Source organism: Anser anser (genome assembly GCF_964211835.1).
Source record: "Anser anser genome assembly, chromosome: 7".
NCBI lineage: Eukaryota > Metazoa > Chordata > Aves > Anseriformes > Anatidae > Anser > Anser anser.
In genome coordinates, this window is record NC_139727.1 from 38,678,029 (window position 1) to 38,705,317 (window position 27,289).

Consider the following 27,289-nt stretch of genomic DNA (forward strand, 5'->3'; position numbering starts at 1 on the left):
CACCGAGTTAAATCCTGAGGATTTGCTTAACCTCCCCAGCCCTTCCCTTCCCACCGCGACCCACCTCTCCAGCTAATGAACCGGAGATGCGGTGAGGAACGGAGGAGCAGTTCCTGGCACATGAACTTTGTCCTATTGCATCTTCACTCCCTTTACCACCGCCGCCCCCCGCCCCCCATACTGTTTGTTGAACCAAATGATACGCTCCTTGGCAAGGCATCTGGACATCCGGCTACAGACCAGGGTTTTCCTAATTACAGAGTGCAGCTGGAACCGATTCTCCCAGTCTCGAGTGCCTGGATGTCTGCCTCAGGCCAACTGGCAGCCGGCTCAGATAATGATTCAGAAAAGATGTACTCAGAACTCAGCTTGCTGAAGCACAGATAAATTGCAAAGGTGAGGGTGCTGGTGAAAAACAGTGCACCGTGAGTATTTGGCATGCACGGGGACAGCCTGGTTTGTAGCCAGCCAAGGTTTTGTACAGCACTCAAGACTCGCATGCAAACAAGCTGTGGATAACTATTGTACCAGTGTTTCAGGTCCTTGCTGGAAGCATGCAGACTGGGGTGGCCTTTGGTGACAGCCAAAGTGACACCAGGCAGAGCTGGAATGACTTTAGAGCACTGCCCTGGCCTCCTCTCCAGTTTTTGTCATGAAAGTTGCATGTTTCATTCATTTACTATTCATATGCTGACAAATTTCAAACGCATGTCAGCGCTTCTGATCTCTTCTGTTCTGCTCAAAGCCCCATGCTGACCACATCTGACATCCCCTCTGAGCCGCCAGCATCACCTCAGAATGAACTCCTGGAGCCTCCAGCACTTCCCTCAAAACCCTGTAAAACAGCATTGCAGAACATACACACCGGTATGAGAAGGGGAGAACTTCTCCATTTCACTAAAAAATGACCTTTTTTGTTGATCCATAGCCCATCACCTAGAAGACCTCCAAAGAGAGTTGGACTCTCTCCCAGGTCAATGACTGCTGGGGTCACTTAGGTCCCCAAACCAGTGCCATCAGTGCCCAAAACCACACAAATTTCCCCCTCAGGGCCTGGGAGCTAGAGGACATTGATGGCTTGGCTTAGGCACAGGCCCAAGAGCAATCACTCAATTAACACAATGTCTTTGGCATAGCTTAAAATGTTTTTCAAGCCTATTTCTCTTGTTATGCATTATTCCTATTTTAAGTTACCTGCACCTAAACCATACTATTAAAACCAACTTGGAGGGATTCATTTATACTTAACTCTGTTTAAAACATCGTATTTGTTTAAATTTTCTTGCGACTTATTTAATTCAAATACCTGTGGAAGTCTTGAGGAACAGAGTGTCATCGTTAAAGATTCACTGCTTTCCCTCTCTGTAAGGGCTGGAAGAGATCATAATTCACTTTTGGAAATCTGAAGTGAGTCATCCCAAAAAACCATCCAGACATTACAGATATGCCTAAGATGAAAGCCAAGTCAGAATAAACACCAGAACCAAATCCGCTTCTCCTGGTCTTCTTCATGTGTCATAAAGAAACAATACCATAAAACTGCAGAGAGTACTGTCAACTCTAAAATAAATCTGAAAAACCAAGCTAAAGTTCACATGCACAGTACTAAAAGTAGAGAGACAAGTGCTGAAAATCCCTCATTGTGCTTAAGTTCCTGCTGATATTAAATTTATTTATAGGGGATCTGCTGGAGAATGTTGGGTTTGCTTGTTAGTGGAGAGAGTGATGCATCTCCAGAAGGCCCTGGAGCAGGCGCAGTCTTACCCTCCTTCAGCGATCCAAAGCCTGCAGAAGTGATCTCAAGCCCAAGAAGGATGTGATGTGTCACACTGACGGTGGTCTGATGGCAGCATCCCAGCGAAGGTGGGGCACAGGCATGGGCAGGCAGGAAGGCGACCCCACAGCCACACACGGATTTTACTTTCCTTATGCTCTCATAAAAATACACCTGATTTTCATCTCCACGGGATTTGACATTCAGCTACCTTCATGTAAGAGCAGACAGCATTTTTTTCTAAGTTAAGATACTTAAGGAGCACACGTTGTCATCCTGATAGCTCAAACGCAGCTAGAAACCACGCTGTACTTACCCATCAAGAGAGGATGGCAGAGGGAGAGTACATCAGTCCTGTTACAGCATTTTTGCTGCACCTCTTGTTACAAGTACCAGGCACCTACTTACAATGGGGGTCAAATGCAATATAGATTTAAAGGGAGAGAAAGCAGCTGCCAGCTCTTTTCTTGAAATCTTTCTTGCGGTGAAAAAAGCCAAACCCAATATAAACAAGTACCTTGCCACAAAAGAAAGTGTGCTTGAACACAGTTGTACAAAGATAACAGTATTTTAAGGCAGCTTTGCTGAGAAGATTTTCAAATCAGGCTAAGCAACGCAGCCTGAAATCATTTCAGTGTGAACAGGATTCATTATGTAAACAAAATAGAAAAATATTTTTTTAAGATGTCAGGATGGATTTTCTTCTATTACAAGCAACATCGTGAGATTTGTTAACTGAATTATCTCTCCCTGCTTGCACACCTTGAAGCTGTAGCTGACTGCCTGCAGAGATGATTACAGGATCCGCCACGGAACGGACAAATGAGTTCTGGTCTGCTATCAGAAAGCCAGAAGTCGTAAATCTCTCATTACCCATGCCATTAGAAGCAAGGTGCTCATCAGGGGGCTAGAAAGAGCACAGGAATTATACCTTGAAACCTATGCATAAGAGAAAAATATTGTGTTTTCATTACACATTTCTATTACTCTTTATCTTCACTTAATAAAGTGGGGAATCTTCCCCAGCACATCTGTCACACAAATCCACACACACACAGAGTAAACTAAGAATATTCTTATTTTTTCCTTTTCACCTTTCTCCTCCACAAGTTTTGTTTCATTTTGTATTTATTTGTTGGGGTTTGGGGTTTGTTTTTGCTCATTTGCTTGTTTAAATTTTCAGCGGTATGGGGAGGAACACATTCCTAGGTTTCTCTAGGCAGCATAAGCTTATGCTAACAAATCTTGGTTCCTGGACGCAGCAACTAACTCAGCAAACCTGCCGAAGCCCAGCTGTGTGAACATAACTCAGGCCAGAGACTCAAATGGAAGTACACGGAAAGATTTAAGCTGACATAGATTTGATTTCCTTAGTTTAAATAACATGGCGCTGGAGCTCCCTTCTGGAGGCACTTCCGAGATTTTTTATAAAATACGGTAGGAATAGAATGGGGAGGCTCAAAGACAGGGTATTAGAGGGTATGATATCTAAGGCATGGAGAATTGGGTTGAATCAGGAGGGATACTATCATGTAACAGTAAAACTATTTATTTCATAATTTTTCTTCAGTCCTTTTGTTGTAGAAATGGAAGAGATGCCCTAAGTATCGCAGGTTCCTATTCCTACAGGAGCAGAAGGAAGAAGCTGGGACAAGGAGTGAGCCGCTGAGCTCCCCGGTTCTGATGAGCCAAGCAAGGGAGGTCTTGAAGCTCCGTGGCTTCCCCACTCTAATGACAGGTGGACCAATCTCTCTGCACTGCTAAAAGAAAAGCAGTATTGTCCATATATTTCTCCGGGGTTGTGGGAGATGGGTACTCTGTGCAGCTTGGACACATTTTCCTAAGAGGATTTTGCAAAGCAGTGGGAGATCGGGCATAAGCAGCAATAAATAAACAAACAAACAAATAAATAAATAATAAATAAAATTCTCTTTGGAGAAGAAGACCCCCCTGTATGTGATCCTGCCAAGTTTATGAGGTGCTCCATCCCCAAAATGAGGTAAGGGGCATGAACGAGGACTGGCTTCAGTGCAAGGGAGATGACACCTGTGGTTTGTTCCTGTCTGGTGGCTCCCTCTCCTCTAAGACAAGTCCTCCTGCAGGGCCTCAGCAGCTCTGGAAGCAGCACCAGCAGAGGAATCATCTTGGGTGGCGGGGCGGGCATCGTCCCATATGAGTGGAAACCAAATGGAGATGGGCTCCGTTGGGCTGATGGGCTCTGAAAGTCGCTCACCACCATGGCCCAGGATGCCAGAGGGAAGAAAAAACAGAACAGGGTGGCTGCTGAAGTTTGCCTTTTTGTGCTAGACATGTGTTACGCTGACTTCTAGGGTAGACAGTCTTGAATTAAACATTGAATATGAGCACTAGAAGTGCCAGAAGTTTACACAGAAAAGAACATAGACAGCAGACAGAGACAAAAGGAGGAGAGTTCAAACCTCATTAAAATTTAAAATTTTCAGGTTCCACTTATCTCTGTAATTTAAAGGCATTCTGAACACCACTCCTAGTTCAGAACCTTGCACTGAGATTAATTAGTATCTATTGTACCATTATTTGGCTTGTGTCAAAACAAAGATGCAAGTAATGGAAACATTTCATACATAAAGAGCTATTGGAAGTGGTGCTCTACCACCCCTGAAGTCTCCTTCACAGCGTTTTTTTAACACATCCGCATTTTAGTGACCACGTCCTTTTCTGAAAGCACAAGAACGTTTAAGACAGACAAAAAAAATCTTCAGTGACTGTAAACATGACAAATGTTGTGCATAAGCAAACAAAGAAAAAGCAGTGCTGCAGCCAAAAAGTATTTATGAAGAGTTATTTTAGCGTTGCTACGTGTATTCATGTAAAGGCCATAACATACACAAAATTTAATGGTACAAATGAGTTTTGTAAATAAAAATTCTACCAGTGTTACTCAGAACCGGTAGCAATTACAAAATGTGTGCATTTGTCTAACGCTGCTCATGTATAATAGGAGCTCGAGGTAATTCAATATTTCTTACTTTTCATCTGCTTTTGTGAGAGCATAACTTTAAGACAAGAAACAGTAAAAAGGATAAGAGAAAACCTGTGCACTGTCGGCTATGCATGCATTTTGTGACTCAATATATATCCTGCTGCGGGGATTTTGTTTTATTGATTTTTTTTTTCCTGTTAATACTCTTAATACAGTGGTAGCTTCAGGAACTGGTAGATGCTGTGGGTACAGATGCTTTTGTCAAGACATCAAGAGTAGGGATTCCAAAACACATTTATGTTAGTCCAATTTTGTTTCCAAAGCACAAAAAAAAAAAAAAGGATGTTCACATGAGCCAAATTTGACACTAAACAATTTGTACAACAGAACTAAACTCAGTGCAGCACCAGTCGTGCCAGATTTAATATAGACCTTTCATGTTACTTTTGTATAATGGAAGCATTCAGTTTTCTATAATACTTGGGATAGTATTTATTTCTGAAAAGTTGTTCACAGTAACTGCTGTGATTACAGACATCAGAAGCTGCTTGATAACAGTGGATGCAGTAGGCTAGAAGCAAAAGAAAAAATCAGTGTTCACAGGGTAAGAACACAATTGCCAGGATTTAAATAAGTACAAAGCCTAAAAAGTTAGAGTTCCAAGTCTCTAGATCTATGACGAAGCAAAAAGAAGCCTTTTATTTTACAAGAAGACTACACAGCTCCCACTGATTGCAGTCACCGCTGACTTGCCTCAACTCTAAATCTAACCACCCTTCATGCAGGTGAACTTAGTAATTATTCTACCACGTAAAACTTTCCAGTTGGTGAGATAATACCTACGCTTGCCTTTTGAAGGGAAGATAAAACAAATCTCTGTTTATGGTGTGTTTTTAACACACAGCCGTGCTTTGTCTGATGTTGAAAATCAGCCTTTCCGAGTTCCACTGCAACAGGTTTGGAAACACAGATCCTTCTAGAGATTGAAACAGAAACGCAGCAGTAGGAACACAAAACAGGACATAGGAGATTTTCTTTTTATCGCTAGGTTCAATGGTTCAACATAACTGATAACTGGTAATTGCCTTTTTTTTTTTTTTTAAATCACAGACAACTCAGAAATGAAGGGTGCAGAAAAGCTCAGAATTGATGATTAAATGTAAAAACCCTCAGAACCTTAACTTTTGGCAGGGAATGATACTAAGAGTTTGCAGGCTGTCTTTTGGCCGTGGATGTCACCCGAATGAGAGCAAGTGGGGCTGGGCGTCACCAGCACCCACTGCCCCCCGCCCGAGCAGCCTGGGCAGACCCAGCAGCCACGGCTGCTTTTGCAGGGAAGCAAAAACCTGCTGCCTAGCAACAACCCCAAACTCCTGATTTTTCCTATCTGCCATTCCTTGTGCTCAGCTAAAAGTTCCAGCCCCAAATTATTATATCAGAGCTGCAACAGATGGGTAAGAAAATGCATTTTCCTTTATTCGCTGCAAGGCTTCCCTGCTCTAGGGTGATGCATTCATAACACACACACTCAGTCCTCCATACCTTGTGATACGAGGCCAATCTGGAAAACACTTCAAAATGTGAGTAGTCATATTCACAGCAGTTGTCCCGCAGGAGCTACTCCTATGAGTAAAGTCTTTCCCATACCTATAGCCACACAAACACCTGGATAGCAAGGCACAGCTATGCTTGCAAGAAAGTTGTTCCTGCGTTATACAAGTCCTGAATTTTTTCTTAATTATTTACTGCAGGTGAATCAATTAAAAAGGAAAATAAAACAAAGCAAAACCAACCAACAAACAAACAAAACCCTTTTGGATTGTGCTCTCTACTTGGATCCAGTCTTTAGCCAGATTTCCAGAAGGAACTTAATTCGTGTTCGATCCTTCTGTCTGTCTGACATGGGGCTTTGGAGCTCATGGGCAGTTTTAACCAATGTAATAGAAAGGTCAATGGCTCATCTCCAACATGCTTCCTGCAAATAAATAAATAAATAAAATGGTTTTGTAGAAAAGAGAGGCCGCCACAGAGAGGAGATCATTCGGTCTCCTTTGCATGACCTGCAGCTGACTGGCGAACACACCAGCCAGCCAGGACATCCACACTGCCACAGGGGTCACAGCTCTTTGTCAGGAGCAGCAAGGAGGCACTGGGGATGGATAAAATGGGATGGGTGAGGAGATGCAGAGGGGAGAGAGCAGCAGCAGGGTGAGACTCGGGGTACTGACTCATGGGCTTCATCAGCTTTGCTGCTCACATACCCACCTCTTTCTTGATAGCCTCTATTTTCAATTTCATCTCCTTGTTTTCATTCTCTAAAAAAAAAATAATATAGAAACCTCATGCTAAGATTATGGAAACCGAGAGGCTTTTCAAAGCCAGAAAGGAAAGTTAAGTGCTGAAAGCTGACCTAATGATGCCATAACTGCTTGACCTCAGTACTGCTGTGCCTTACACATAATCACATACAGCTGTCCTGTTTAAAGTCACACAGCAAATCATAACTGGAGTAGTCACCTTCCTAATTTTCCTGCTATGATAGTCATGGCTTTGGAAATCCAAATTTTACTACAGAGAATACCTGGAATAATGTGGTGTGCAGTAATAACTGAACAGCTTACGTTGGTATAACAAACTGCTGAAGCAACTATCTATCGAAGGCAAAATTAAGTCGTTATGGATGATTACCGCCACCACTTTGTTTGTCCTACAGTTTTTCTGTTCAGCAACGATCTCTGATCCAGAGCCAGTGCATAAGCCATTAAATAATTTAGCAGCACTCTGCATCCAGCACGGCTCCCCAGCCAAATTCTGGCCCCTCTAAATTCCAGTATTCCTGCTGGGTGCTCTGGGATGACAGTTGATCCTAAGGGTCTCCTCAAATCCACTACTTAGAGGAGACAGACTTTGCTGCATGCGCTTTCAAAAACCTCTTGGTCATCAACAATATTCTCTCCAACATTAACTACCATTAAATTCTCCTGCTAGAAGCTGCAGAATGACCCAAAGGACATAAATTGCGTTTTGGGGCTTAGCAAGGAGCACGCTAAGCGCTCACCACCCCGTGCAGGACGCACCTGCTGCTCAGCGCGGTGCTCAGGTGCGATGGCTCTCACATAGCAGGTGGTGATCTGCCTAAAGCCAAGAGCAACGACCTTTGTGCACTGGGGGAGATTCATCCTCACACGGAGAGCCAACGCAAGCCTGTATGCCTTGGCAATGGAAAGAGTGGGGTGGAATCTTCTATTGGGAAAGTTTCAGCTGGAAATTATGGTTAGACGTCAGACTGCGCAGCCTATCTATTGCCATGGTCCTCATGCAAAATGTATTTCAGGGTGTCCATGCTCTGTTTTGGGCTGGCTCCCAGCTGAACTCTCTCACGATGCAGCATGACTCTCCCCCTCCTTGCCCCCTCTAAACCTAGCAAAAGTGCCAAAGAAAAAACTCCCGTGAAACAGCCTGTATTTTTATGGATTAGGTTGCAATGATTTACATGAACTTCTTGCAATGGACTTGCACATGCATTGTGCCAGTGGGTTACTCACTGCCAGTCACATTAGCTGACTCAGTTAATACGTGTATCTGCAAACCCCAATGCCAAGTTGCACCTGGTTTCTGAATCCTTGTGAAAATACCCTTCCCACCCCTCCACGCACTGCACCCAGACACTACAAACCCACTGCAGGTAGCTGTGAGAGTCCAGCGAAATACTTCAGTTTTAGCCAGAACATGCTATCCCTCCTTCCAGAAACCGAGATTTCACTTCCCCAAGTAGCATGTAATGGCTTTTCCCCTTTCTCACAGCACAACTACATCATCTTAATTTTTTTGAGGCCAATAAGCTCAGGTAGATGTCTTTATTGGATTACTGGATGTAACTTCCATTGCCTTTAAATGATTTTCTAGGGCAGGGGGTAGCTTCAGCTATTATTCAGCTGTTCAGATCTGACATTTTTCCATTTCTACTCAAAAAAAAAAAAAAAGTTATCTTGGTGAGTTGTTAGCCAAGAGGAAAAATGAAGAACAGCTTGGCTCTTGCTGGGGCACACATAAAAGTGTTCTGAGAGCACCCTGAGAGCTGTCCCACCATGAGAATGCGAACAGGGTCACAAGGCAGTAACATTTTGTTTTAAACCATGGACATCTATTCTCCTGCTGGAGCTTAGAAATCTTGTGTTTTGTTCCCCATGATACATTCATGAAATTTACTTTGTGAGAGTGATAAACAGATGTGTATACACAGGTATTGATTCTATTGAGTATTGCATTGCTCAGGGAAATTGGGAGCAAAAGGCCAATTTTTACAACTGAAGTATTTACTGGAAATTAAAATCCTACCAACTGAAGCCAGCTTCAGAGGAACACTGCAAAATTCGTGTGCTGCTGTAACCACTCAAAACACTAAGGTCAAATAATGGCAAGAAAGAAAAAATTCAGGACTATTGTTTTATACACCACTTAATATATTCTGTTAATTGCAATCCTACAGCACGTGCTGTTGTTACACATGGACACACTGCAGAGACACCTGGAGTAGCAGACAACGGCATGATGGAGCTTATGCTCATTTGGGTTAAACATCTTGTCCTCTGAAACAAATCAAATCACAGACTTTCAGGATATTGCCCTTCTTTTAAAGAATGAAATAAAAAAAAAAAAAAAGACACCAATAAATGAATAAATATACTATTTGGATAATTAATGGGGTAAAAGTGATCTACCATGTAAACAAACATTTCAGCAGGTGATTTATGTTATTTTAAATAAAAGGGCAAAGATGTTGCTCATACTCTAGACTGAAAGCATTATTCTGGAAGGTCAGTCTAGTCTATGTCACTTTGATTTAGTACTGTCTTATTACTCTAAATGTGGCACTGCATTAGTTACAGTAATATTGGGATTAACACCCTGGCCAGAATGTTAATGCTGACAGGTATATAAATGCAGATTTATCTACTTCGTTCAACATTTAAGGAAAGTTTATTAATCCACAATTGGGTGGCGGTGTTTTGCCTTTCTATCTTCTTTTATTAAAGCAAGTACCAAAACTGAGCACCTGATGTCCCCGTACCTTGGGTATCAGTTAACGCTTTAGGGTGCAGCAGCCACAGTGCAAGGATAATGCCGGGCTTTGTAAGGTTCCCTTCCTTCAGACACCACTGCCTGTTTAGTTCCCTGTTGTTTTAGAAAAGTAAAGCTAAATCGGTAAGGTGCTATTGACTTCCCTGAAACCAACCGAGACACGGGTCCGACATTTCCAACATTTAATTGACTCTTCCAAAGCCCCTGCTTTTCTACCCCAGCTTCTAGTTAGTGGTTACTGGATGGAGATCTGGAATACACTAAACCCAAATTATCATAACTTTGTGCTCCAAATTTTTGTAGCTTCAGTCTCTAAGGAGCCAACACCAAAGGTATCTCCGGCAGCTGGGTCAAAAGTAACCGAGCGAGGAGGGAAGGAAGCCCCTGTGCGACGTGAGGCTGCAGCAGAGCAGGTTGCCTTGACGGAGGAGTTTCCAATACCTTTGCCTTCAGCAAGTTCTGATAACAGACACTGCTTTCTGTGAAGAAATAAACAGCTTTATGTCACTGACCTCTATCACATATAGCCATGAAATCTGAGTGCAACTGTAGTTATTTGGTGCTTTTCAGATATTCATTTCTCTTCCCTGGTGCTTAAGAGGGCTGACTGAAGGCAGTTTATACTAGATTAGGCTTCCGACACCTTCATGCATTATAGACTTCAAAATACAGCTTTTCCCTTTCAGAAGGTGAAAGTGTTGAGTCATTTCTTTTAAAGACTGGATGGAGGTTATTGCTCATAAAAAGAAAAACCCGGCGGTTCAAAGCTGGCCCGAGCGAGCCGCAGCCAGCCGGCTGCACCGTGGAGCAGCGCCGGGGCCCGGGGACTCGGGCTCCCTCGCGTCGCTCTGCTCGCCCTTCCCGTCTTAAATCAGCCAGGCACTAGCAGCTTATCCGAGATAATAACACGGATTAACAAGGGCTCATCGGACGGCACCGTGTGCCAGAAATAATTATGGCTTAAAATGCAAGAGCTTGGCAGGAAGGGATTGTCATTTGTGAAGTCAGTCCATTTTATGGAGAAATAACCCACATATTACAGTGGAGGATAATTTGGCAGTTAACAGTTTCAGTGGCTCGGAGACATAAAATACAGACCCATCAATGTGTAAGATTAGAAACAGTTAGGCCCTACATGGTAAAGTCATCAGTTAGAAACTAGACTCCACCTGGGGACATTTTATAAATGATTCCTCGGGGACAAGTAAGACAGGACCTTTGACTAGCACGATTTGGAAGGGACTGAGACCTAACTTAATCTCCAAGGATGCGGTAACTCCAATAAAAGGGATTTTTAAATACGAAACATATTCCCTTTCTCTAAACAAACTAGGTATAGTATGCTCTGGAATAGTAAGAGAATTAATCAAAAGACAGCGAGTAAATGGCTGCTATGTGGCTGCCAAGCAGAAGATGATATAAAACTATACAGAACTGAAAAACATTTGATAAGAACATAAAAAGATCTGCTACACGTTCTTCAAAGGATAAAGTTTTGTTTAATTGTGGCGAACACCAAGAAGTTTAAGATACTATGTTGTTTTTTTTTTTTTAATTTGTTTCTCCAAATGCAGAAGTAATAATAAACACTGATTGCCTTAGATAAAGCTAATTCTTTTCCAGAAAGGATGAGTAACCTGCTTTTTCTTTAAAATCACTCATTACAAAAAACAGACTTGCAGCTTTTCACAAAGGGATACTCAGAGCTATTTTAGATATTTTTGCTGCTGAATTCCCAAAAGTGCTTATGATCTTTCATTTTCAAGAAAAGACTTGGCACTTTGTATTGGAGAAACCAAAAATCTGAAGTTAACTTCTCAGCAATGATTGCCTTATTTACATGATCTATATTCTCCCAAGAAAAAATATCACCATATGATACTAACATTTTTCTACCATAACTCAATACTCTGCATTTTTGTCAATGCAGAGATGGATCATTAAAGCCTGGAAGCTAAATGGAAAAGTATTTTAAGGACAAACTAAAAGTGGAGCAGAAGAGACATACTGATTTCAAAGAGAAGAGTACCAAGATGACACATGAAAATTTACACACCCCATCATGCTGCTTAAAGGAGACTAATTAAAACTGCATCAGACTCACGCATAGGCAGATCAATGCTAAAATATGAAAAATACTGAAGTTTTTAGCTATATGGTAACTTTTTTTTTTTAACATTTGTAAGTAGTCTTAGAAGCAATTTGATCTTCTCAAATATGATGGGGGAGACAGCTCTATTTTTATTTATTTTATAAAGGAATCGTCTTCAACCATTTGTGAGTCAGTTTGGTGTTCTAATCTACAATAAAATGCCTGTGAAATTATGCACTATTTGGGATTGCCTGTAGAACTGTGAACTCAATAAACCATATAGCAGACAGACTTGGTGAAAAGATATTAAACCAAGAGTTGAGCTATAAATTAATTATCACATACAACACATCCACAGTCAATTGTACAACAACTAAAAATATGTAATTGGTATGATAAGCAAGACCATTCACTTGAGCCCCATACAAATCAGCTACCAACAAAAGAGAAGTCACCATAGGATCACACTGGGGCTGTACAGAGCTATTGTACCTTAAACACTGCCATGGCCATATTTGTGAAAATGAACCGCTCATCGTTAGTGTTTAGAAATGGATTAGCGTTTTCTTTTAAGCACAGTGCACACATATGAAGTGATTGCTCTTCTGCACCACAATTTCTGAACTGGTTAGTCTGCCCCACGTGCCATTTCCCTGGATACCCGTCTGTGCATACTGCGGTTGCACCAGCAGCTATATTAGAGAAGTTCAGTGGGCTTTACAAGAAAAGAAAATACAATCACTTATTCTGTTTCTGGTAGAAGAGCTTGATGGCTAGTCAATCACCATTAGAAAAATCAACAACAATCTAAATGCTCAAGTATTTCAAGCCTTCAAGTGACCTTTCAAGAGGATTTCAGTTCAAAAACATGTTATGAGGAGAAGCTATGGATTTTGGAATTCATCTTATATCCAAAGCCTTTGCTAAATGTCTCGGAGATTGCTAGAAATGTAAAATAAACATCCGTGGGGATCAAAGCAAGGAAAAAGTGAATTACAGAAAAGGTAGGCTGGTGTCCAACCACTGATCTGGGTCAAGCAACATATATAGCTATTTGTCTTTGATTACGTGTGTTGGAAATACAACTTCCAGCATTCAGGAGAGCGATCTCTCCTCAGATAGTCAGTTAGAGAAACTGAGGAAGACACGGGTGTACAGAGCAGAAAAAAAAAAAAAAAAAGCCCTCACTGAAAAATAATTTAAAAAAAAAAAATAGTCCCATCCTAATAAAGCAGACCATGCACAGGGAAATGCAACAGAGAGAAAGAAAGCTTTATTGGGAAAACTTAGGGACCAAGGAGGCCTGCAAGGAAAGCCTGGCTCCAGCTACCCCAGAATAGAACAGCACAGGTAATGCTTCGAAAGGTGAGAGAGCGTTCTGTTCCCAACCCCACCTTCCCTCCTCCTCCAATAAAAACTGCAGCAAAGCTGATGGATATAAAAGTCTCCTTGGACAGAGAGGATAAGGAGAGTCTCAGGTCAATAAAAAATAAAATTTGCAAAGAACAGTCAACACAAGTAAGACTGCATTTATACATGGAGCATTAAAATAGCAACCAAAGCAATAGTCTGCAAGTTCTAATAAGCATAGAAGTGCTGAGTAACCCAGAATGTCTGTTTGTTTTAAAAAAAGGGGGATATTGATATCACGGGCATCTGAGAAATATGATGGGGTTAAGATAAATCAGTGGACACTATGCAAGACAACAACAAAACAGCATGGATTATATAGAAATAGCAGAAGAGCAGTCTGACAAATGAGCAGAGCCAAGAAACAAGGAAAATGTACAGGAAACTGGATAAATAAGCAAAATGTACACAGCTGTACCTCAATTTCTACTAAAACTCATTTTCCTTGCTTAAATAGAAGTATACTAAGAACAATATTGTCCCAGAATGGCCCTGAAAGGGGACCTATGCTGCAAAATCTGAAGAAAATAAATAAGTTGGGATTTGTCAGCAAAAGTCAAGAGTAGTGATATGATAGATGCCTAAAAATAAAAATAATAATAAATCACAAACAGCTTTCAAAAGGTGCTTGGGAAGAGGCATGGGGGGCTAAAGCTACTGGCCAGATTATTTAACATGCAGACTACAAGATATTTTTTCTGCACAACACAATTAAATTGTGGACCTAAATGCCACAAACCTACACAGAGAACAAATTCAGAAAGCAATTAGGCAAGCTTATGGAAGGTAAGTACAACCTTGGCATTAATCAAGATCACGGAGAGGCTGCTCCGAGCTCAGGAAGGTCCCTGGTCCCTGGCCGAGGACATCAGGGAGGAGTGCCAGGAACAACGCCGCATCCTCTGCCCTCAGTTTTTTGGCCAGAATTAGGATCACGATGTAACTGGATCTTTACTCCGACCTAGCATTGTTGGTATGTTCCCATCACTGTGCCTCTTACGAGACACTGTGGGCACCATTTAGAAATATTCAGGGGGCTGGCAAATAACTTTATATCTTCTAGCACAGGAGGAAGAGAAGACCTAAAGAGAAAATGGTGAACTATTTTTTGTTTGTTTGTTTGTTTGTTTGTTTGCTGTTGTTTTTTTTTTTTCTTCCTTGTATGTTTGTTTTCAGGCTAGATTTTTTCCTTGATAATATTCAAGGTCATAATAACTTTAAACTCCCATACACGGCCAAACGGTAAACTGCAAGTATTCGTGAATGCCAGCAAATGCAGTGTGTTACTGGAAGAGGTTACATCTAAGAGCCTAACTCACCTTTCACATAAAAACAATCTGCAAAAAGATTCTACCATCTCCAAGGAGAAAATTGTCCCAATAACTCCATAATTCAATTATCTTAGGCTGTATAGATTGCAAAAGACACAAGGGCAGTTCATAGCCGCTATTCTCTTTGAGATATATTTTCAGAGATATTCAATAAATTAAGCAGAAACAATTTTAGAGGCCCCACTTTAAATTTATTTGTGCCAAAACAGCTTACACTGAGCTGAAGAATAAACCTCTGTTCTAAAACAAAAGCGAAGCTGCTTGATGAAGAACAAAGCAGCACATTCAAGGTTTTTGCCCACCCGTATTATGGGAGGATACTCTGGAGAACAAGGTGCATTGTCTGCAGGGCTGTTTGGAAGCAGTGAGGGATTTATTGTAAAATTTGTCAACCACAGCAGTGAGGTCACCGTGCCCCGATTCACAGCCAACGTTCATCTACCTATAACCCTATTACACTTTACAAGCTAACTATTTTCTTACCCAACCCTTTGGCATGAGAAAACATGTATTTACCTTATAAAGCTGTAATTCTGCATCAACATTCAGCTAATTGGAGGTTTACTGTTATTAATTTAGATAATGTACATTCATCTCACAAAAATAGCTTCTAGCAGCTTCTTTAATTTAACCTTTCTTTTAGCCTTCTTTTTTTACTGTCACACAACTAGCAATTCGGTGCTCACAAATGACCTCCCGTGCCCCAGTCATGCCATAACAATCAATGGTGGAAAATTCATAAAACAGATTAAATTCTGCAGTGTTTGCTTTGATGAATTAGTAGAATTTGTTTGCTTTAGCTGCTCAGAGTTAATCTTTGATTTTTAGCTGAGTGCACTGCATTGGAAAGAATAAACCAGGGACACATCATATTTCTGATACTTAAATAGCTATAGCGGAAACAGGGCCCCAGCATGCATTGCAATTAAGCTGACTTTTTAAGATTTTTGCTGTTTATCTCTGCTCTCTCACTACTTACAATAATATATGAGGAGGAACAGCCTGTGATAAAGTGTTTTTATACCAAATTGGACATAACTACATTATACCATAATGATTATACTTTCCTACTGGGTGTCACACCACACCAGAACGAGACAGCTCAGGATCATTTTCCCAGAGAGCTTTAAGGGTGGCAAAACATCCCAAAGTAAAAAATTAGCTCCATCACTGCAGATCACATAACATGTTTTGTTCAACATTAAATTATTATTCACCATTTAAATTAAGAATTGCAAGGGAAATTCATTCTGAGCTTTTTCCATTTCCCTCGTACACACAATTTGGCTAATGAACCAAGAAACCAATTAGTGAAACAGCTCAATTTATAGCAGGTTGAGGTAATCTTTAGCCAGGGCACAGTTAAAACTCCTGCACTGTGAAAAGAAGACTCTTCATCTTCACAAACGGTACTATGGAGTTAATGAGCCCTCCTAACACAAAGCATCAGCGATGGCACTGTTTGCCCAGCGATTTCACCTCTCCCCAGCAGCACCTACTGCAAAACGTCACAATCTGGAAGAAATCTCTATGTAAATACGGAATTCTCTTTCTGTCTGGCTTTTGGTGGATATTGGCATAGAGCTGCACAGCCCGCAACACGGCAGAGGTTGGCTGTCTATGTAGAGCTGTGGTTTTTGGAGAAGTTTCATTTCCATGAAGCAGTTGTCCTCTTGCAGGTACTGCTCCCTCTCAGCACCATACCTCAGCTTTGCGCCTGAGGTGCTGTGCTGAGCCCTCTCCCCCTGTTTGTAGCCAGGCTGACCTGGGAGCTCTTGGCCCAGCTCTGCCTCTGAGCACTCTGAGGTGCCCTGGTCCCATGCAAAAAGTCTCACATTCTGGAGACAAAAATAAATAGATAAATAAATAGATGGGTGAGGATTTGGAGCAGAGGGGAGGGTGGCCGCAGCAGCTGATTGATGGGCTCATGGGAAGGGCATGCCTTAGTTCCCACCTTCTTCCCAGATGCTGGGATCCACAGCCCGAACCCACTCCATGCCAGGTGTCTCAGCTAGTTTCTCTAGTTTAAAGTAAATGGCTCATTAAAAGGTCTAAAGTAACAGGAGATGGACTCTTGACCTGAGCTTCAAAAGTGTATTTTCCCAGTTCCCAGAATAAACCCCCCAGCCAGGCTGGAGGGTGAGCCAGGCAAAGCAACACAGGGTTCATAGGATAAAAGAAGTCACATAAAGGAGTAGGGGAGGCAATCCGCTGCTAAAAGGAAGTCTTTGCTCCAGGGACGGCTCAGGCATTTTGCACTACAAAAAGTACTTTAACAAAGTAGATTTTAAAAAAATAAGAATCAAGAAGTGCATCCCAGACTTTTCCTTCTGCTGCTGTAAAACCCACAAAGGTGGTACTAAGTTTTACAACACTGAATATATCCTTGTTTGCAAACCACATCTATTCTGTGGGGTTTCCATCCCACCACCATCTATTTACAAACATTGTATTATCACCCCAGGCTAACTTATTAAAGGAAGACAAAGCTTCATGCCACAGAGGCATGCACACATGCAAATAAGGCATCTATCATCTTCTCCTCTATTCACCCATAGCAAAACCTTCCACCTACCTAGGACCTCGAAATATTTCCCACTTCTCCTGCACCTCAACCTCTGATACACCCTTGGCAGTGTCAAATCCAGCCCCATCTCTTTGTGCATCAGCCCCACTGCCCTGCAGCTGAGTGGGGTAAGCACCTAAGACAGGGAAGTTCATCTGAGCTGAAAGAGGCTTGGCAGTAAAATCAGAGGGGTAAGGTAAGGACCTCTACAAGACATGGACGTACGGGAACAACTCATGCAATGGTCTAATAGCTCTATGGTATGCACTGCATGGTTTGGGAATCCCAAGCTTAGAGGGCTTCCATTCCTATAGGAGAGAAATTTCAGGGATGATCTGCCGCTGCTCTTTCTTGCAGTCAGCTTGTGCAACCCCAGCTGGAAAAGGAGACAAGCGAGAGAAAGCAAAGCCAGCACTTATACTGGAAGTGGAGCCTGCCTGACACATGCACGTTTAGCGAGTCCCAGAATTGGACACAATTCAGAAGTTGTATATAGACAGGCTCAGATCACTACAAACATGAAGTGCAAGAACTAATTTAAATTACTCAAACATTATTGAGCTGCAATCAACTAATCACTTCGGAAAAAGACCAAGAGTCACGAACGGCTTAATGTAAACATCTTTTCAGCATGTAATAACAGACAAAAAGGAAAACAAGTATTAGGCTGCTTAAGGAAAAGAATGCATTATGGAAAGCAAAGTAACACTCTACATAATCTAATGGTGTGCTAAAGTACTGTGTCTACTATGGATTCTCATCTGTTAAATTTTAAGGGTATCTAAACACATGGTATTTTTAGCCTTTTTGTACTAGATGATCTTTTAGTGAGAATTTGGGAACAGACAGTAAATATGGGAGGTTTTGCTTTTTAAAATCTATGCATCAATAACCACAAATTTATTGAGAAGATATTTAATTCAAATGCAACCAAGAGTTCATCTGCAGCTTAGGTTCAATTTGATGCTAGGTGCTAGAAACCAGCCACTTCCTTCTTCCTTAGAATGGTAAAGAAAGCAGAGAATGATTTGACTTTATTTACAGCAATGGTAATATTACGAGAAGCATGAGACTTGGTAATTGAGTCAGGTGTAGAAGTGGAAGTCTCCTGTGACAACCTGTAATTGTCAGAGCTCCAACTAAATGCAGCAGACACAGACTCAAGCAGTATTTTAGTGCCTGGATAGTACCTGTATCAAACCTGGCCTCCAAGCCTCTAGAGATTTGCTTCTCACTGCGTTTTGGTCCTTCCATTTTAATACAGAAAAATATTAACCAGAATACTCTATAGGTATTTCTCCACTTCATACTAAAAATATTTCATGTTTAAGTGCATAAAAAATTCCATCTCCTAGCAACTGAGAGATTCCTGCTGGAAACGGTGCCGGGAAAGATGGGTCTCCAGGAATGCGGAGTCAAGCAAGGATTCTGTGGGTGTGAAACTGTTGGCAATTATGTCTGATCACCGGCTGCACATGTTTGTGTCGAATGTGTTCAGATTTACTGTAGAAATTGGCCTGAAGTATTACAGAATTCCGGGAGTTCTGATTAAAATAAACTGTGTTGAAGACGCACGTACTGCAGAGAGGCTCTCGAGTCCGGGGAGAGCTCTGCACGAGCGGGAAGCGTTGGGCACCGGAACAACAACAAATTAAAGAAATGAATTGTCTCAGGAAATATTACTGCTGTAATGCCGAAAACAAGCAAAAACACTGTTGCTACCTGAGGAGCACAAAGGGGAAGAGAAGCAACATTAAAATTAATAAAGCAGAATTGAGATGTGAGGGAGAGGCAGAGCTGCACGCTGGAGACCCAGACAGTAAATGAGCACATGTGATTAAAACCAAGTCGTTATGCACTAACTTGCCTTGTCCATCTATCAGCTGGGAGGGTTGGAAGGGCCCAACCTCCCCAGCTGGAAAATCCTTCTGCTCACTCCTTCCTGGCCTTGGCTTCTCTCAGACCTGGGGCAGGGCTTCATGCTCCGCTCTGTGTGCTGGACGAGCACCCAGTGGGAGCCACCGAAACAGCTCTGCCCCCTTTCCCCCCAGCCTGCCAGCCCCACATTTGGGGTCCCCAACCTGGGGCACTCCCCGCACGTATACCCTGTGCGGTGCCAGTTGCCCTAAGCAAGAGAAGGCTCCCTGTTTTGATGGAAGATGGCTCAGAGACCCATTAAGGAGCCTTTTCATCTTCCCACCTGCAAGAGGAGAGGGACCTGCAGCAGTGTTTGGCTCATCTGCCACATCCTCCTCCCACACCCAGTAACCGAGCCAGCCCACGTGTCCCACCGGAGAGACGTACGCGAGGGCGACTGCAAGGAGCTCAGCTGCCAGGGAAGGGCTCTGCATGCTGCGGGGGGAGATTTTGGCTTTGGGCAGCGTGGTGGCATAGAAACTGCTGCACCCACACGCAGACGAGTTGAGAGACTGGCATGGGTTGCTGGCCAGCAAACTTGGTGTCTTGCCTCCACAGGGAGAAGACCAAACCTACTTTAATGATCTCACGTTGCCACTGTGAGGGCGGGCATCAAGGGGATGATAGAGGTAGAGATGTACCACTGATAACTCCATGGGCTGTGTCTGAATGTGTGCTAAAGGCAAGGCTCCGGCCCTTTGGGTGAGGAACATTTTTTTTCCCAAAGGTAAATCTAAGAGAGGCTTCGTGCTATCTTGCTGTTAACTTCTAGATTAATTTGAATTTGCTGTTCTAAAATGTGATTATCATTCTGGTTGCCTTTTAGAGAGATTCATTTTACAGCTAAATTGCTGGTTTGTGTTCTGAAATTTCAGCTACAAGGTACCATAGACTTTGGGGAGACTTGGGCATTAATGCACTAAATTTGTCTCTCAGACTACACTATCCACTTTTTTTTTATATTCCCCCTTCTATAAGGCAAATCTCCAAGAAAGTGATTTCCCTTCCTGCTCACCATCTCCTTGGCAGGAAATGCATTTTAGTTAGCTAATTAAATATAGCTGCATTATACATCAAATATCACTAATAATATATGGCAGTAATGTTATGTCTACTGTGAGAATAAGCTGCATTATACATCATATCTATAATACATCACTCTGGTAACAATTCAAAGTGCCTTCTCTTAAATTTTTGCTTGGCAGTGGCCAGCAAACATCAGGGTCTGGCGGGTAGATTTTGGGCATGGGGATATTGTGACGATGAAAGTAAGGCCCCTCTCCATGCGCCTTCTCAAAGACCATGCTCAGCCCAGACGTGTCCATGCTCTGCCTGTCCCTGGGCTCCTCTGAGTCACGTTTCAGGACTTGTTTGAGTTTTCTTCTCTTCCTCTGCCTCTCCAGGGTATCACTATATCTCCTTTTCTGCATTCTACATCCACTGGCATAACATAAAGAAAGGCTCCCCTTCTCACACGTGACTGCTATGTACATGTTCTGGGTAAGGCATGCTTGTGCGTACATCAGAAACTGCTGTTTTTTCCATTTTGCAGTTTCCTTAATATGAACAATTAAACTTCTGTGCTGATTATTCAATACTAGGGGATCCCAGCATTCAAGACATAAACTAACCTAAAACAGCTTACATTTTCATATGTGCATTTTTTTTCCTCCCGAACGATTCCTACATCTGTCACAAGCTGCAATCACAGAATGATTAAAATTAAGCCCTCTCTGGAGCAGTCTGTAGAAGGCATATTGATAACTTGCCTTCACCACCCGTTTCAGTAGAGGAGAAGAAGGAATTCTTAGCTAAGCACAACAGCTAAATGTCAGCTGATAGAGGAAATCTGTGGGATGCTTAGAATGCACTCAGTGTAGCCAATGTTTATTCTAAAGCACAGAGAAGTAAATAAAGGCTAAGATCCTTTAAGTAAGCAAAGTTTAAATTGTTCCCAAAAGTACTCTTTTGGAGTATGCTAAATCTAATGCCTTGTTCATCAAGTTATGATCTCCACCAGATGCACAATACCCACATTTCAGAACTGACCCACTCTTTTTGTACCACCAATGTTCATAACTCATCAAAAATGGTTTTGAAAGGATGCAAAAAAATATAAAGTATCTGTAAGCTGGGTTCCTTACCTATTAGACAGGCTCCTAGAAATTGTCAGTACCTGTGGCCAGGTTCACTTGGGCACTGGAGGATGCAAGCCCAAGGCTCACGTTCATCCCCATTAATATTTTTAGTTCAAAATTAAAGAACAGTAAAACAAGCTAAGCTGTAGAAGAAAACACATATTAGCATTTAGATTAACAGTTGTTATCTCCATTTCTCATCACCAGACAACAGTGAAATACATGGTGATGATTTAAGAATTTTTCAGAAAGGTTAAGGACTCCTTGAATTCAAAGGGTTGAGAAACACTGGCCTACAAGATAAATGGCACTGGCCCCAACACGTGCTCCATATCCTCAATACATCTGGACTCTGGCTGGAATTAAAATTCATATTGCAGTAGCAATTAAAAGACAGAACTAGGTCATGAGCTGTTGTTCTAGGCACTATGCAGGCAAAGAAAAAAAAAAAAAAAAAAGGAAGGAAGCAGCGTTTGCCCTAAAAATTTCAGCATTAAGAAATTCAAAAATACGAGATAACAAAAAGGGAAGAACATGACAGGGAAATAAGTTTGGGTGTTTTAGCGATGTCCTGCTGTGCACTGAACTTTTCACCAAGCCAAGGCCGTTACCACCGGGCAGTTTTCAATGTGCGTTACAACAATTTAATCCCAAGGGGAGGAGAGGGAGGGAGGGAGCCTGCGGATGCCCAGCTCTCAGCGGTGTGCCGGGCACTGCCTTGACACGGCACGCGCGGGTGGGCGCTGCACGTGTGATGGATGCACCTCTGTACACCTACGTGCAGCATTGTTTGCAAGACTCAGCGCCGTGGCTGGCAGATTTTTATAAAAGAAACCATAGCAACCCTCCTAAATCTGAAGCAGCAGTTAACAATTTGCTGTGTCCATTCTGGTAGGCAGCTTTTTCTTTCCTCCCATTAAGTTCTGTATCTCCCCCCAACTATTGCATTCTGTATTGAAAGGATTGTAGAGGGGAGATATCCACAGTGCCCTCAACGGTGCATCATACCCAGCGTGAGTACGCTGTATCCAATTCAACAAGCACACCCAACTCTTGATACAGGAAACAAACATGAAATCTCCTTGCTTTAAGACCTTTTTTCTTTAAATTGTGCTTAGAAATGTTGTGCTGTTTTTGCAGCACTGAACCTCGCTGCAGGCTGACTTTCAGGTGGTTTTGCAGTACTGCACAGTGTTATTAATGAAGGTGACTGCCCGCCTTCATTTTAATGGGTCTCTCATTTTCATTCACTCAGTCACATGAGGAGAAGGACAGCTGAACCACATTTTAGCAAAGCAAGAGCCAGCCACATAGTTGTTGATTAAACCTTGCCTTCAGAACAATTCAGCCTGAAAAGTGATCCATTAACAAAACCTGACAACACGGGAAAAAAAAGTATTCTCCTTCTGAGAACTTTGCCTGCTAAAGCCTGATATTAATGGGGAAAAAAATCCCAAATGGCATTTTAAACTCATTGCCAAACTAGCCCTAGCTACACAAAAGAGCTATGGGCAGGATTTACATGTACGACTGTCTGACAGCTGTGAATGCATTTGTTCCACCTACCTGGCTGAAGCGCTGCATGGAAGGAGCTCTGCATCGGTGCTGTGCTGGCTCAGGACACCTCTCCTTATCTCCGAGCCTAGGTCTGATAAAGCCTGACACCGCTCCGGTATTACACATCCTCGGGGTGTTTCTATCAGCCTCAGCCGGGTAGGACTCACCAGATTCCCTTTCCTTCAAAAAGATTCATTCACAGCCACGCAAATCAGGAAACATTTTTACACGTGTACAGGCTTACACTACAGATACAAGGGAAAATCTACCTATATTCTCTTGATCCAATTCTTCATCTTCCAAAAGGCTACCAAAATAACTGGCAATATTTTGTCACTGTTTATTACACGTGTTCTGCTCCATTACCTCCTCTGTCTCTTACAAAGAATACACTGACAATCTGATCATTAAGAAAGGGTTAAATACCAGCAACAAAGACATATTTTTAATTGTTTGTGATACATCCCTACACAGGACCTTAATTATTAATGGTAAAGCACCATCTACAAGGCAGGATTCAACACTTAGTGGGAGGCTGTGCATCCTTTGCAGGGAGCAGAAGAAAGTTCATGCATGTTCAGAAGTGGTAGTGGCTAACAGCATTTGTGCAGGACTTTTCCAGCTGCTCCTGGTGGACTCTCAGGTGCCAGACATGCCAGAAGAGAAGATCATAACCATAATTTCACAACAAGAACAAAGCTCGCAGGAATGTGCTGCCGAGAGATGTGAAAACACCAAAAAACGAAAAGTGGTTGCTACAGAAAAACACCACAGTATTAGTCAGAGTAATTCACACAGATCTCTTGACTTTGACAGCAATCAAAAAGATGTTTTAAGATTCACCCACAACTGAAATGAAAATCTTGCCAGTAATAGATTAACTCTTTTATAAACTCAGGAAGCAATTAAAGACTTGGTTGAAAGATAACGCATTTCTCACTGGGGCCACTGATGCCTCAAACCATGGAAACAGCAGACACTTTCCAGCAGTTGTTCATTACTGTAACGGTTAGGGGGAGACTCCTGTGCCTAATAATAATCCTCATGTAGCTTTTCTGAACATAAGCAAATCATACCAAAAATCCAATAGTTTAACCTTCATAAGCACACCATCCCATCGTTTACTGCTCATGACGCCAGAGATCATGTTGAAGACGCCACTGTCAACTAATGAATGAAAACGAACACACTCTTCCAGCTGGTCACACTCACAGCACAATGCAGCAACGTGTACTATAGGCTATAGTTAGTACGCCTTCAGAAGGCTGTGAAATAAAGTTTTCAACCAATGTCTTTTACTCATCTGCTATAGCGAATCCAGACCTGGAGGAGATGCTTTGTTTGTCAGCTGCAGCTACGCGACAAGGCTGTGGTGTGGCCCTCGATGCACTTTACAGCTTAGTTTTCTTCAAGTGCTGTTGTGTCCTGCCTGATGGCAATTACTTTCAACCATTAGGTGACCTTTCTGTAGTTGTCATTTAAATCCATAAAGGCTGACATCCGGGGTCAGAGCACCCCTTCCTGTAGCTCTGAACGATTTCATCATCTGCAGTAAGCCAGGAAAGACTTGGGGGCTCTCTTCCCTTGCATCCTGCCTGCTCTTCTGCTTAAGAAATCAAATCTTCCTCGGACATTACTAGATGTCACAATTGGGTGCACACACAACAACAACTCCTCAGGAGCCTGGCTAATTCCTTAGCAGATTAGCCCACTGGGAGGAAGAAAGAAACTTTCCCCCAGAACTATGCAATTCAAAACTTGAGGATGAATCTTTCACCTCATTAATCTTACAGGACATGGGAAGTGAGACTGACATGTTACACCACCACACACGACCATGATGAATGCACGTTACACATCACTGATTGCAATCTGAGACAGGTTTGGGCTGGGGACCACACACACGGGCTTGGTCGTGATTGTCCCCTGCCCACCTCTCCCTCTCTGGAGAGACAGAGACAAAAATGTCATACGAAGCAAGAGCGATGTTGTATGAAAGAAGAACAGCCTCGAAACACGCCCTGGGGGATATCAGCCCGGGGTTGGGCTGGATCACTTACCAGCGTGAGTGCTGCTGCTCCTCCAGTTCTGCTTCAGCCACAGAGCTGGATTACAGCAAAGGAACACACGGAGGACAAGCAAATGCCTTTATTTTTAGAAGTGTGTATGCGCTGCAGTTTTATCTGTGCTGTTGCCCCGTTTAATATGTACAGTCATACCAGCTCAGCTTTTCCACTCAGAAGCTACCAGTCAGCTTTAAACATATAATTAGGGCAGTTGTGTTGGTTTGGTGTCTTGATAAGGATAAAGACCAAACTGGATCATCCGCAGTGGTTCATGGCTCCCTTCCACTGGGGACACTCGGTGACACCGGTGGCACCGCTGTCCCCACGGTCCTACAAGCAACAAACCTGGAGGCCCCACCACAAGGAAATGCTGAACCACGGGGCACATCTCCGGCTCCACAGCCAGTGACCGCATCATGCCACATCAGGTGAGGTTTGTTACAGGGCTCTGACCTGAGGGACCGGTAGAATAAGTGGTTCCACCAAAATAAGTGGTTCCACCAGTGCTCATCTTTCCCACGGCCACGCTCCCAGGGTTGCTCAATCTGCGCATTGTGTGGGCTGCACGCTGGCTTTTCCAGTCTTTCCGCTTCCTCTGCCAGCTGCAAAACAACAGCTAGGAGATTTCCTCTACCTGTACGTTAAAACTTTAGTGTACTGTTTGGGCTTAGAACTGGAGGAATCGCAGCAGTGCCTGCAGCTGGGGAGAACGGCCACAGTGTGCTGCCTTTGTGCCCCCACCCCCAAAGAGCAGCGGCGTATGTCTGACACGGAGGAGGGAACGCTGCCAAATCACGGAGAACCTGTTTGTACCTGTACCTGCAGCATGCAGACCCACAGCTCGGCTCTACAGAGCTTCTAACCGGGGGAAATAACAGAGGTTACGCGTCCCCCTGCCCTCTGTCCTGGGTGGGAAGCAAGGAGACGCGGGTATCCTCTGCTGAAAGAAGGCGTGAGAATGACCTGTCAGTGGTAACGGAAAATGCCTCTTACTGTACACAGCTTGTATGCACAAAGGACAAAAGCAGGCTGTCCCAAATCACCACGCACATGATTACTGGTACCAAATGAGCCGAGCCATCCTAGAACACTTTTTTTTTTCTTTTTTTTTTTTTTTAAACCAGATCTAGAAAAAAATATACTCAGAACTGTGGTTATGAAGTCCAAGTTAATGCGCAACCAAAGCTGGTAGGATACTCCGAGGGTTACAAATTGCATTGCTCCTGCCACAGAACATGGACAGGGCCCGAAAGGGACTTACCTGGAGAGACATAGTGCTCCTGCTGGGACCCTGCATGGAGTAAGGAAAACGAAATGCTGCAGCTAAGGGTCACTCCGGGCCTTCCCTGGCAGCAGCTGCCAGCCAGTCTGCCCTTCCAGCCTCTTGGCACTGGTCATTTTATCGCCTCCAGCCCTCCACTGCCCGTAATGGCCACAGAGCCTAAGCATCCGACTGCTTCTCTGTGACATCGCTGTGCAAATCGGTGACTGATATCTCAGCACAGCCAAAAAAAAAAGCCAAGAGATACTTAATACCAACTTCGCTTCAGCACAAGTTCTGCATGTCATCCAGAACCATCATCTATTATGCTTTTATTTCATCTGTACTTTGATCCATTTGGGGAGCATACAAGAGAATATTTGCATAGAATAAGCATCTTCACACAGCAACAGCCACAATGTTTGGAGGGTGATTTTCATATCCACGGTTGGCATCCAGCACAAACACAGGCTGATGGCTCACAGAGTCATAGCTCATGACTATTTATACTTCTCAACCCCATTGCACTGAAAGCTTCTAAGTAATTAGTTTTCCCTCATTAATAGATGCACTGCCTGGGGAAGGGCACACAGGCGCTCCCCAGCCCTATCCTGGATTGCAGGGCAGCACTACACAGCCTTGGGGTGGAAAGCACGGAAGTGCCATGCTGGGCCGAGCACAAGGGAACACGACCACAAGGTTTATGCAAATGCATAATGCAAAGTCAGAGACTGTAACGGCAAAAAAAATAACAATATTCACAGGACATTACCACAAAATCCACACTCCTTTATAGCAGAAAGGTGAACAATGTTCATCAACATCACTTTTATGGAGACCCATATGTACTTTATGAGATATCAGGTGTCACAGAGACTTTATGCTGAAGTTGTATACCAACCTAAACGAAGCAAAGTTCACGTACCTCATGGATCACAAAATAATCTACAAACACAGTTACCAAGGTGAGTAGTGCTATTCCACCGCAAGCACATCTCTAATAAAACACGTAGGGTTTGTACCATCTTACTGACACATCTGATGCATTATTCCATTTTTCTCTTTTACACTTTTAGAAGCAAAAGAGACATTTGGCAAAGTATAATTTAGTATTATCACTTTAATGCATTCAA

The 27,289-nt window shown here is 42.8% G+C and overlaps 1 protein-coding gene across 5 annotated transcripts in view; it reads right to left on the reverse strand.

Moving 5' to 3' along the window:
* The window catches only part of LOC310902892 ((E2-independent) E3 ubiquitin-conjugating enzyme FATS), a 65,183-nt gene that overhangs the window by 35,831 nt on the left and 2,063 nt on the right, over positions 1–27,289 (reverse strand). The window contains exon 1 of one of the 5 annotated variants that reach the window (XM_083845120.1): positions 26,157–26,343. The exons of the other annotated variants lie outside the window; for them this stretch is intronic. The gene's annotated coding sequence lies outside the window, so the exon portion shown is untranslated. Of the gene's footprint in view, positions 1–26,156; positions 26,344–27,289 lie in introns of those variants that run through there. 5 annotated transcript variants of the gene reach the window in all.